This window comes from Phoenix dactylifera, chromosome 2, assembly GCF_009389715.1.
Source record: "Phoenix dactylifera cultivar Barhee BC4 chromosome 2, palm_55x_up_171113_PBpolish2nd_filt_p, whole genome shotgun sequence".
Taxonomy (NCBI): Eukaryota; Viridiplantae; Streptophyta; class Magnoliopsida; order Arecales; family Arecaceae; genus Phoenix; species Phoenix dactylifera.
This window is the reverse complement of record NC_052393.1, coordinates 2,991,037-3,003,088: the sequence shown is the minus strand read 5'-3', so window position 1 is coordinate 3,003,088 and position 12,052 is coordinate 2,991,037.

The following is a 12,052-nucleotide window of genomic DNA, read 5'->3' as shown; positions in this document are numbered from 1 at the left end:
CAAAGAAGGAGATGCCCTCTGGAAACCAAGGGTGACTCAAAAAAAAAAAAAATCCCTTCCATGTAAATAAACATATACATCAAAACTTTCTCATATTAGATCACTTAACACGAATTTGTTCTTCAAATTCATTTTCAGTACATCCACCTAAATCTTCGCTGTTCTCTTTCTTTTAAAGCGCCTTAAGCAGTATTGAATATCCCCCCCATGTCAAAATATTGTAGTTTATACTCTGCAACTGTTATGTCTTCATCTACATCACCATTCCTTTCGGACTTGAAGTTCATCCACCTTTAACATCAGAACTTCAGTTTATTGAATTAAAAAAAATCTAAATATTTCCATCAATGCAACAAAACATGAAGTTACTAAAATAAAAGCAGAGGAACAACAAATCTAAAGCAAAAATATGATTGCACTATATAAAATTTCATGCACTAGTCCACGGGTTGGCTGGCATCTAAATCCAGCTCCCAAATGGCATTTTATTGTATGTTTACATCTAGTTTAACATGCAGTGGAGCTTACTCATAAACTTTGACAAATCTCACGTCAATATATATGAGTGTGTGTGCACCCGCGCGCTCTTGTTTCAGTGAATGTGGTAATAATGAGCTTATTGATTGGCTTGCTCTTGCTGTTTACTTTCTAATCACATCATCAAACAATTAGTCATTGCACATTCAAAAAGTGAATTGGTTTTTAATCACTTTGATCTTATCTTTTTTAGAGAGGAAGAGAGACCATAATGAAGTATATTGCCATCAAGCCATGCTACAAATTATATCACCCAAAGGAAATACTTACCTCAGATGCTAACAGCTTACAATCAGCTATAAACCTATCAGGAAAGAACAAAGGTGCCAGACAATTAAGCTGACATTATAGCGAATAGATCTGGTGAGAAATTGATAGCTAGCCTCGCAAAGTGGGGTTAACATCAAGGAACAGAGGTAAGAGAATTTTATTGAATAGCTATTTGACCAGTTTAATAATTGGGTCAGATCATTACTTGAACCATATTGCGTGTTTAAAATCTGTTTAATCTATTTGAAACCTTATTTAACCTGTTTCTGATCTATTGAATCCAACCCGCTTAACATGTTTAACCTATTTAAATCCATTTAACCCATTTAACTTGACTTGACCTGTTTAATAAATGAGTTATATGGGTCGGATCGGATTACCTATTTTAATAAATAAGTTAGGTTCGGATTGATGAATTTTTGATCCGATCCGCATCCGACTCGATCCAATTACCATCTCTTATTCTAGGATTCATAGGAGGTTCTTTATCTGCATTAGGGTGAACGGGAAAAAAAAGTAAATAGAGATTTTCAATGCATTGCCGAAACACTATTTGACACCATTTTACGAAAAATAAAAACTTTGCACCAAATAAAATAAAAATGTTGCAGTTTGGTCCAAAGTCCAACACCTGCCCAAGATAAACCCACTCAACGAACTGGAGCCTCGACTCAAGAATGGATCTGATTTGCAACACCGCTTCCAGAAATCCAAATTGCAACCCATGGAAAAATACAATGGATCGAGCCTCGCGACAGGACGACATGGATATCCGGCCAAATGCTCGGCCGAGCCGCGACCGACCCGGAAATATCCACTGCGAGAAACCCTCGCATTTCCTCAAGCAGTTGGACGCACTCCCGTCACAAAACCACCGCCCACGTCCTTTGTTTATCGTTGTTGCTGCCGTTCCTTGTAATATAAACGTACGCTGTGGGGAGATGGCAACGTTTTTTATTGGGTTGGTCGGTTGATTTGAATAAGGGGGATGTGGCCCTGCACATGTACCCATGTGGGGTTACGAGAGGGACACAAATTTCTGGCTCGCCGGCTCATTAACAGCTTGGAGCCAGTGGCTTCTGTTGGCCCAAAAGAATGTCTTGCAAGGGCTTTTTAAGCCACCATGGTTGGTATAACAATTTTTTTTTTTTTCTTTTGTAACAAGCTTAACAATTTCATAAGTATTTTAAAGAATCTCTATATCTTCGATGTATAACTATATAATGTGTAGCGCCAATACTGCGAAGTTATTTCTAGGTTTGAGATGAGGGGCAAACAAATGCTTATGAAATTTTCTGAATACAAATGCTTCAAGCTGAAAAAGATTAATAAAATTTTCTGTAAAATATAATAGATAGAACTTGATTTTTTTAAAAAAATTTGAGTATTTCACGCCTTCCATATTTCTCAACAGACAGTAGCAATCGACTGATCCGCAACTTTTCTTATTGGTTGTTAGTATAACAATTGTTTTGAGAAATATGTAATTGATATTTGTATGACAGCTGGTTAGGGGGGAAATAAATTGACATTTTTATTATCCATTCAATTAAGATATTTTCATTAGATTCAAATTTGCATTCCAAGGCAATTTTTTTTCAATCCAATGAACATATATGTAATTGGATGACTATAGCTATTTTCTCTCAAAAAGCATTCAAATACTTGATTGGGCAAAGAAGTTTAAGAGGAAGATTGTTGCCAAAAGATATCTTGTTTTTTTCCTAAAATCTTAACTATATCTCTTTTTTCTTTTGCCAATTTTCCAGTGAATGGTGAAAGTTCAAGTAAATATCAAAGCTGACCCTAGTCTCTTGTATCAAGAAAAAGACATTACCAAAACTTGTCTAGTTGGTACCCTCAGGGCATTTTATAACTATGTTGCACAATAAGTTTTCAAAAAATGACATAAATTTAGTTATTCTTCTTGACTCTTCAGACATGGCAAAACAGCGCCATCTGTAATACTTTAATTGATGGTGATTACTGGGAGAAGAATACTGCAATGCATGCATACGAGCAAGAATTAACAACAAGATTATTGAAATTGAAATTTCTACTAAGAACTAAGCACGGCATATAGTTACCTTTGGCTTAAAACTGAAAACTACTAGATCTCACCTCCTGAGCCAGATAATTGCACAGTCCAATGAGATATTGTATATCTACCATACGTTGGAATTATATCATGAAATAATTCTTGAACTAAAAGTAAAATGCCGGCTCAGAACAGGCCCAATATTGCATGGGAATTTACTATTGTTTGAGAATATAGCAGCTTTTGGTAAGTCAGAAAGAACTCGATAAAAATTTTATTCTCATTGAACTATTAATCTATTTGAATTATACCTAGAGGTCTAGTGTTGCACTCCTAACAAAAATCTAAGAAATGACCTTACTATCAGGATTTCATAAAACTTTGATGATGCAGAGATAATTCATTTGCATGGTAAAAGGAACAAATTAATTAGCACCCCTTATTTCTTAATTAAGATCATACCATGTCCTAAGTTACCAAAGTGACCTCTCACCTTCATGGAATGATACAACGGTATCTTGGAAATTGATGATGCAACTATTCCCAAGAACATAGAGTCTTAAGAGCTAATTATTAAACATATAAAGATTTGACTAATCTAATGCTAGGCTCTTCTTCATTTAGTCGGCATTCTGGGGGGCATAATCCATGGCTCGTGGCCACCTAGAGGAATAAAATCCAGAAAAAAAGGAAGTTGTTATTCTTGTTTGTCTCACTGATCACTAAAATAGCTGCATACAAAAACATATACCAATATAGAGTACTAGGGCATGATTATATCAATGCAGATCATTCTAAAAGGCCAAAACACAAGTCATTAAGATGATTTGTGCTGAATAATAACATGATAAAAATTTCCATAAAACATGTAACTGAGTTCAAGCCAACTGTTTCTCCCTCCCACCTTTGATGTCATATGCTATGAAAAGCTACCATTTTGCCTAAACAATTAGACACCACCCTCGAACAAGGACAAATTAATCTCCTGAAAGTTTGTCACTTTAGGCCTTATTTTAATTAGTGTATATTCAATTAATTAAATGAAGAGCCGTGATCACTCATTTAATAGTCCTTTCAATCAGTCAGCATAGGATTCCAAGAGACAGCGGCACCAAACTTTATAGCTAAAAGACTTGAGAGGCACCAATACCCAACTTACAAGACCACCTCATCTAAGTCAATGCTTACAAATCCCTATTAGCACGTCTCCAAATTTTAGAAGACTTAATGTGACCCACTTGATCAAGCTTATCCCACATTAAGATAAACTCATTTAAATGGTAATTAAATCCAATCAAGAAAGAGGTTATATAGAGTTTATCTTATCTGATAGTTTCTGTGATGGATGGAAACTAATTAGAGATAAACCTTAGGGCTCGTTTGGTTCGCGGGAAAAGAAGGGGGGAAAGTGTGGTCAACGGGAAAGTAATGAGATGCCTCTTGTTTGGTTGGAGTTTTCAAAGGAGAGAGAAGGGAAAGTTGTATTCCCATGGGAATGTGATTCCCACATTTCATGGGAAAGTCTTTCCCATGAGAAACATGGGAAAGTTACTTTCCCATGAGGCGGGAATCACTCCATTTTTACTTTTTCCCAAAAAGTCCCTTCAGCATTAAAGAAGCATTAAAGAGGCATTAAAAACCTAATTTTTATTAAGGGCATAATAGGAATTATATATAACTTTCCTAGGAAAGTGGATGGCCAACCAAACATAAGCACCTTGGAAATTTGTCACTTTCCCATGGTCAACCAAACATGCCAAAAGTACTTTCCTAGGCATCCTCTTCCTAGGAATTTGTTTCCCAGGAATCATATTCCTAGGAAGGAAAATGCTTCCCGCGAACCAAACGAGCCCCATAAGGATCCGGGTTCCTAACCTAGCACTATAAATAGCCTGTGGATCCATCACCTAAGCATTCAAGTCCTGCATAGGTTAGAAGATCCGAGTCTACACTCTCTCTCTCTCTCATGGAGTCTTCTTCCTCCTCGGTGTGACATCTACTTGCTTGAACAGCATGAGCGGAGGTCAGTAAATATATAAATTTATTTATTATCTGTTGCATACATATCCAATATTGTGGTATTAGAGCCAACCTCAATAGCAAGTAGATGTGTCTTCAAGAGGAAGAGAGATTAAAACATGAGACTCTTGAAGTTGCTAATTTGACATCTTAAGATAAAGAAAAAGCACATAAAGGAAAAGATGTCCTTAAAAGGAAGAATACTAAAGTGTCTTCCAAGCGTGAAGGCAATAAGGTTGCATGCTTCTTTTGCAAGAAAAAGAGATACATGAAGAGGATTGTACCAAATATAGGAAGTGGCTTGAAAGAAAAAATAACCGACTATCTCTTGTGTGTTATGAGTCTAATTTTGTTAATATTCCTAATAATACATAGTAGATTGATTCTGGTATTACAATTCATATTGCCAATATCATATAGGGCTTTTCTCTCCCTAAAAGATTGACATAAAAAGGAATATTATTAAAGAGAACTCCTCGTTATTATGACATAGGCGATTGAGACATATCTCAATAGCAAGAATAAAGAGGTTACTAAATGAAGGAGTTTAAATACTCTTGATTTTACCGACCTTGGTACTTATGTGGATTGCATAAAGGAAAAGCAAACCAACAAGACCACTAAAGGAGCCAAAAGAAGTTCTGAGACTCTTCAGATAATACACAGATTTTTGTGGACCATTTACCCCACTTGTCTGAATGGTCAGAGATATTTTATCTCGTTCATTGATGACCATACTCAGTATATGTATCTCTATCTTTTATATGATAAAGGCACTTGATGCTTTCAAAACATATAAAGCAGAGGTAGAGAAACAAACCAAAAAAAATAATAAAATTGTAAGGCCAGACAGGGGTGGAGAGTATTATGAAAGGTACACAGAATCTGTGTAGATACCTGGGCCATTTGCTAGATTCCTTAAAGAAGAGGACATAATTGCTCAATATTCAATGTCGGAGATACCACAACAAAATACTGTGGCAGAAAGAAGGAATCATATGCTGATGGACATGGTAAGGAGCATGCTTAGTCATTCAAATATTCCTATCAAGCTATGGAGTGAAGCTTTAAAAACTGCTATATATGTACTAAATAGGGTTCCATCTAAGGCTGTTTCTAAAACTCCTTTTGAATTATGGAAAGGATGGAAACCAAGTTTAGGACATTTACGCAATGGGGTTGTCCAGTTGAGGTAAGGATTTATAATCTACACATGAAGAAATTAGACCTCGGGACGGTTAGCGGTTTCTTTATTGGGTATGCTAAAAACTTCAAGGGATTCAAGTTTTGTTGTCCCGCACACACATCTAGAATCGTTGAAGTTAGAAATGCTAAATTTCTTAAGGATCATGAGTTTAGTGGGAGTGGTTTTTTCTCGGACTATATCATTTGAGGAAATAAAGGAACCAATTGGTGAACCAAGTGATAAATCAATTAGAAATATGGTTGTTTTTCAAAATCCAGCTTCGAATATAATTAAAGAACAACAAATTCAAAAGCAACCATGCCTTGAGGAACAAACTCATACGGAACCTCTTATTAAATCAAGACGATCCTCAAGAATAAGGAGACCAACAATATCTAGCGACTACCTTGTATACCTTCAAGAATCCGACTTTAAGTTGGACCTTAAGTTGATCCTATTTCGTTTTTAGAAGCCATGACATGAGATATTTCCTCTTTATGGCATGATGCCATGAAGGAAGAGATGGAGTCAATGACTAAGAATCAAGTCTGTGATCTTGCTGAGTTACCACAAAGAGTAAAAGCCATTGGTTGTAAATGGGTCTTTAAAACTAAAAAGGACTTCTCTGATAATGTTGAGCGATATAAGGCTAGACTTGTGGCCAAAGATTTTACTCAAAAAGAAAGAATTGATTTCCATGAGACCTTCTCTCCAGTTTCTAAGAATGATTCTTTTAGGATAATCATGGCACTAATAGCTCATTTTGATTTAGAGCTACATCAGATAGATATGAAAATGGCTTTCTTGAATGGTGATCTTGAGAAAATGGTATACATGGATCAGCCTAAAGGATTTTCATCTAAGGATAGTCATCTGGTTTGAAAATTAAGGAAATCAATATATGGACTTAAACAGGCCTCCCGCCAATGGTATATTAAGTTTCATAATATTGTTACTTCATATGGATTTACGGAGAACATTGTTGATCAATGTATATACCTTAAGGTCAGTGGGAGTAAATATATTTTTCTAGTCCTATATGTGGATGATATTTTGATTGCAACCAGTGATTTAGGTTTGCTACATGAAACTAAAGATTTTCTTTCTAAACACTTTGAGATGAAGGATTTGGGTGAAGCCTCATATGTCATTGGCATAGAGATTCATAGAGATAGATCCCGAAGGATATTGGGATTGTCTCAAAAGGCCTACGTTGAAAGAGTTTTAGAAAAATTTAATATGAAGTTTTGTTCACTTTCAACAGCACCCATTGTCAAAGAAAACAAATTCAGTTTAAGACAATCACCACAAAATAGTTTGGAATTGAAGTATATGAAAAGCATACCTTATGCTTCTGCAGTTGGTAGCTTGATGTATGCTCAAGTATGTACTCATCCAGACATTGCATTTGCAGTAGGAATGTTGGAAAGATACCAAAGCAATCCAGGGCAGAAACATTGGAAAGTTACCAAGAAAGTGCTGCGGTATTTACAAGTAACCAAGAACTTCAATCTTACTTATAAACATACGGATTCCTTGGAGGTTGTCGGATATCTAGATTCAGATTTTGCTGGTTGTTCGGATATAAGAAAGTCTATAACTACTTCATCAATCATAGAAGCAGAATTTGTTGCACGTTATGGAGTGACTTTATAGGCTATATGGCTAAGGAATTTCATCGCAGGACTAACGGTCGTTGATTCTATATCAAGGCCGATAAAGATCTATTATGATAATTTGGGTGCAGTTTCCTTCTCTAAGAATAACAAAAGTAGCAGTCATAATAAGCACATAGATATAAAGTTTTAGTTGTGAGAGATTAAGCAAGATCTGGAGATGTGTTTATTGAACATATCAGTACTTAGCTGATGATTGCTGATCCCATGACTAAAACATTGCCGGCTAAAGTTTATACTGATTATGTGGATCATATGGGACTTATTAGCTCATTTGATATATGATCTTTTTCTCTCATTTTTGGTGTTCGCATTTTGTGAACAATGCTTACAGCTTTGATATATGACTATGGTTGTGCACATAAAGTTTATTTTTGTCCTGTATGGTGTCTTTTAAGACATAAAGAAAAAACTCTAAGGGACTATTATCTAGTCATTCGGTAAGATATGGATATATCTTATGAAGTACATATCAATAAATACCTTACATTGTAATACATGGAAGGAAATGTCTTCATAATAAGATATAACCGCTATGATTCATATAATGGTATTTATTGATAAAGGATACAAGATTGGATAAATTTATTATCTAGTCATTCGGTAAGATATGGATATATCTTATAAAGTACATATCAATAAATACCTTACATTGTAATACATGGAAGGAAATGTCTTCATAATAAGATATAACCGCTATGATTTATGTAATGGTATTTATTGATAAAGAATACAAGATTGGATAAATTTAATTTATTGCCATACTACAGTTTTATCACTATTATGTCACGTGGGCCAAGTGGGAGAATGCTAGCACGTCTCCAAATTTTAGGAGACTTAATGTGGCCCACTTGATCAAGCTTATCCCACATCAAGATAAACCTCATTTAAATGGTGATTAAATCTAATCAAGAAAGAGGTTATATGGAGTTTATCTTATTTGGTAGTTTCTGTGATGAATGGAAACTAATTAAAGATAAACCTTAAAGATAAGGATCCGGGTTCCTAACCTAGCACTATAAATAGCCTATAGATCCATCACCTAAAGCACTCAAGTCCTCCATAGGTTAGAAGATCCAGGTCTACTCTCTCTCTTGTGGAGTCTTCTTCCTCCTCAATGTAACATCTAATTGCTTGAACAACATGAGCGGAGGCCAGTAAAAATATAAATTTATTTATTATTCCTCTTCATACAGTACAACAATCCCTTGAACCATGCCATGTTATAGCCAAACATTCCCAAGTACGTCGCCTTAACCCCTTGACTCCAACCTCAAGCCAAGCCAAAAGACCCAGAGCCGCAAGCGAAAGACAAGCGACCATCACCACCAACCAACCTCCATTAGATCAAGGGTCGCCCATATACACATATACATATATAAGAACTAATAAGGAGGCCTAAAGACCCAAGAAGAGAGAGAAAAGGGTGGAACCAAGCCATACATGAGAATGGACGGGAAGAGGAGATCAACCGCGAAGGCGACGCTGTGCATGCCGAGGCTGATGAGGGGAAACGGGAGGGCGGTGACGACGCCGGCGTCGCTCCTGGAGCGCTTCCGGGAGGTGGTGCTGAGGCTTATCATGCTGTCCGCGCTCCCCAAGGGCACGCGCCCGCACCGCCGAGAGCCGGCCCCGCGCGCGAACCGCGGAGAGCCGGCCCCGCGCGCGCACCGCGGAGAGCCGGCCCCGCGCCCCTGCCACCAGCCGGACTCGTACCGGAGGGAGGCCGTGGAGGACTGTATCGAGTTCTTTAAGAAGTCGGCGGAGGGGGCCAAGAGCTCCAACGTCAACGACAAGTCCGTGGAGGTGGAGGTAGGCTTCACGGCTTTGCCGGTCTTGTAAAGGTTTAGGTCCCTGTGGCTTTTGCCAGTTCTTGTAATGGTCTGTGTGATTGTGTCCCTGCTTTTTTTTTTTTTCAAAATTTTCTCTAGTTTGGAGGTAAGTGACAGTGTAAAGGATAGGTAGCGTTGGTTAATTTTGCATAGATTGTAGAGGTGGATGTGTAGATAGTTCATGTACTACTTGGATTTTCTTCATTTTTATGTGCTTGATCGAGAGAGCCTTATGTGTTCGAGAGCCTTACTTAGGGGGACTTCAGTTCTTCTTCTCAAAAATAGAGAGCCTCATGTGTCTTAGAGTTTTTTTTTATTCGTTTTTTTATTTTTGTTTTTTGTGGCGGGGGTTGGTTGCATCGGCTGCCAATGGGCCCAGGCCCGACTAGAACATCAAATGCGACGCACATGCTAAGCGCTAACATCCTTATTTTTGTGGCCTTGATCACTACACGGCGATCTTAGATCACCAATGATCCTAGTAATCTGCATCCCGAGCTAATTTGATTCTCAAAAATTTTTAGATATCTATTATTAATCTATTTGATATACCATAGACGTTCAGTTAATACCAAAACTATCAATCATATATTTCATATATTTTACAGCTATTAAATAAATTTTTTAAACTAATTATTAAAAAAAATGTGAACATAAATTAAATAATCAAAATCTGTCATTCCGGACTAATTCAACAATGCCAAAAATTAATGAAAGCTTGTTAAAGTAACTTTAGGAAATTGTCAAATCTTCCTAACTAGGAAATTTTTTTATGAAATTATCAAATCCTTCCAAACTAGATGGACTTGTTTGTCTATAAATCGGTATTTTTTGAAAATAATTTTTTTATTGGACTAAGAGGTATTTTATTCCTAAATTTCAATCCAAATTAAATTACTGTCATATGGTGTTCTTAGAAATCTGCCTACAAAAATGGGTTTAACATCATTTGGTTGGGCCGTGATTTTAGAAGTGTGAGTGATGTGAAATCATTGCCACCAGAATCGTTGGGGTGCAACCAAACATAGTGATCCATTAATTTTGGGGTCATCACCCCATATCAAATGCCACTTAAGGTTTTAACAATGGTTTATTTTGTAGATGTACCCAAAATCAGGCTGAAATCCTGCATTCAGTTTGACGGCAACCCCATGTTCTGTAGTCTATAGTCTACTGTTATTGGATCTTTTCTGGAGGGAAAAAGAGAGGCTAGACGGTCAATCATTTTTTTGAGAAAAAAAAAAAAACAAGGAGACGCACTCCATTACAGGGCAATTAGATGACTGTAACAAAACTTAGCCGATGTAAGGTCCACCATGTTAAAAGTTCTTCAGCTAATGCTTTCTCATATCATCATTCTCATGAAAAAAAACTTAGTAGTCCAGTGGTATTTGATTCTTCATGGGGTAATATGTTAAGTCCTATAAAGCCAGTATTAGGAATATGTTTATAAAGACATACCCTCAATGATAAACCAAGCTTTTTTGTGGGTAAATTAGAGTTAGGAATATGAAAAACTACTTGTAATTGAAGATCACCAAGGGACTAGGCTTTGCCAGCAGTTAATATTGTTGCTACCACTTGAAGAAAGCTTGATATTTTCTCCTATAATTGCTAGACTTGGAATTAATATTATCAAGATCATCATCATCTTTGAACCTTCCTCATTCTAAAATAAAGTCAGTTACGGAGTATAATTCCAGTTCGAGGAAGAATCCGGCAAGTTCACCCTAATTAATCAGCTTTGGCACCACATTAACCTTCCAAGAATTGATGCCAGATTTTAGGCCAAGGCAGTTTAACATTAGAGGGAGGCATGCCATAGAATTAAAAAGCCGAACCAATGGGTGGGTAATCTATGCTGGTGGGTGCAATTCAGCCATGCTTACATGACGCCACCATTGAGAATTTATTAAAAATGACATCAATTAATTTCTATCTTTATATTAAGAGATGCATATATCAATTTAGCTATAGTGGTGAATACGCTCAAATGTCTTAAACTAGGATTTAATCTATTATTATCCTTTATCTCTGAAAACGGTCCATTTCTTGCAGGCTACAGCTCGAAACTCCATCGAAAAGGGGTTAGTGTAGAATAGATATAATGTAGCTCATACAAGCATGCATTTCCAAAAATGCTATATACTCATGTGATAAGATTAATTGTATTGTGGTAGATAAACTTAAATACATTATAAACTAATTGAGTTCATTGTTGTGCTTCTACCTTCAAAATAGTTTAGTGCTGAATTTCTCTGCGCTGATGCTAAAAATTCATATAATATGCTTTCTAATGCTAAATATATACAAATGATATCTTATAATAGTTAAGCAAATAAATGGTTGAGAGTAGTATTAATGGTTTTGGGTCTATAAATTCTCCCTGCTTTCCTTTACTCAAGCATCTACGATTTAGGGTTTAGGTATCAACGCCACCAACGCTCCCCCTGCAAGATTTGAGATAGAGGTAGAGAGAGTCCTATTCAAGATT